The sequence below is a fragment of the Ceratotherium simum genome, chromosome 35, assembly GCF_057802395.1.
Source record: "Ceratotherium simum simum isolate JZ-2026a chromosome 35, ASM5780239v1, whole genome shotgun sequence".
Taxonomy (NCBI): Eukaryota; Metazoa; Chordata; class Mammalia; order Perissodactyla; family Rhinocerotidae; genus Ceratotherium; species Ceratotherium simum.
The window spans coordinates 30,946,536-30,948,043 of NC_141934.1; the positions used below are offsets into that span (position 1 = coordinate 30,946,536).

At 43.3% G+C, this 1,508-nt stretch overlaps 1 non-coding gene across 1 annotated transcript; it reads left to right on the forward strand.

Moving 5' to 3' along the window:
• Positions 1-290: 290 nt before the first annotated feature.
• LOC147912494 (U6 spliceosomal RNA) lies at positions 291-397 on the forward strand. Its single transcript, XR_015549993.1, has one exon. It is a non-coding gene; the product is annotated as a U6 spliceosomal RNA (small nuclear RNA).
• Positions 398-1,508: the final 1,111 nt, after the last annotated feature.

The window sequence follows — 1,508 nt, forward strand, 5'->3', positions numbered from 1 at the left end:
TGCCCCCCTTACCTAGGGAATCCCTGTTCCGCACACCTCGCCTCAGAGAGCTTACCTCAGCACCGCTTTCCACGTGTCTGCGTGATATTTGTGAATGTTCAGGGGTGGTTTTGCATTTATCTTGCAAGAGTCTGTGAATTCCCAGTGTTAATTTTGCATTTACTTGTGTGATAATTTGAGCGCGAAGAGCACCGACTTTTCCATTATATTCCCAGCACAGCGACGGGCACATGTGAGGCCTTCAAAAATGTGCTTTGTCGAATTCTTTAAAACTTCTGCTAGAATGTACTGTGCTTGCTTCGGCAGCACATGCACTAAAATTGGAAAGATACAGAGAAGATTAGCAAGCCCCCTGTGCAAGGAAGACGTGCAAATTCGTGAAGCGTTCCATATTAAAAAATAAAATTTATGCTAGAATGTATTAAATTTTGTCACTTAAAATTAATTTTAAAATCTATATATATTTTTGAGGAAAATTTAGGCTACTAATCTAAAATCTTGAGAGCAGAGACGACTTTTTAAGCATAATGCCGGCCAATGGGAAATAATAAACAACAGATAGCTTAATAATATAGATTTGAAAGTTTCTGAATGTAAATAAAACATCATAATATTATAAGGCAGATAAACTGGAGGAAAACATGACTGCCAACAAGTTTCCACCCTTACCGTACGCAGAGTGTATTCAAGTCGATAAGGAGCTTCCTATACGGGGGAGGGCATGGAAAGGATGTCACAAAGACAACCCACACACACAACACAGCCGCCCAAGAGCCCAGCATCGCTACGTATCAAAGATGTGGAAATGAGAGAATTTTTCTCTTTGGGTTTACCAAAGAGGAAAACCAGTGATAATAACTGACGCTGATGAGGGTCCAGGGACTGGTTGCTCCCAAGGCCCCTCAGGGCTGGGAAGGGGTCAAGTGCACAAACTCCCAGGGCCGGTGTGTGACTCGTGTCCAAACTTGGCAGGTGTAGGATCCATGGACGAGCTCCTACAAGGACAAGCTCTCAGGACACGTGCACAGGGACAGTCACCAATGGCATTTTATGCCAGAAGCCTGTTGACAACTAATCGAGGCTCCAGCGAGAGAAGATGGTCTCACAGGCGGAGGGGCGCCCGCACCAGGAAGCACTGGGCACCTTTCTAAGAGATGATGTAGTTTGTACTCATTGGGATAATGCCTGTGGCACAGTGTGAAATTTAAAAAAAAAGAATTTTTTGTACATTATGACCCAATATATGTATTACATTAATATGTGAAAAATTTGAAAGCTGAAAGAATATCAACAGATTGCTACTGGTTGGGGTGTGGAGGGGCACTCTGATCTCCTTCATATGCTTCCTATTTGATCCAAAACACTTTTACATTGTTTATTTTTTCTTTAACAAGCGGCACCTACTACTTGGACAAACAGCAAAGCAAAGCGTTGGTTCCGAGTTGGGGAAAAGAAAACTCCCCCTCCTTCTGGACAGCAGGCCCTTCTCTTAGCTGGGAACAAGGCTC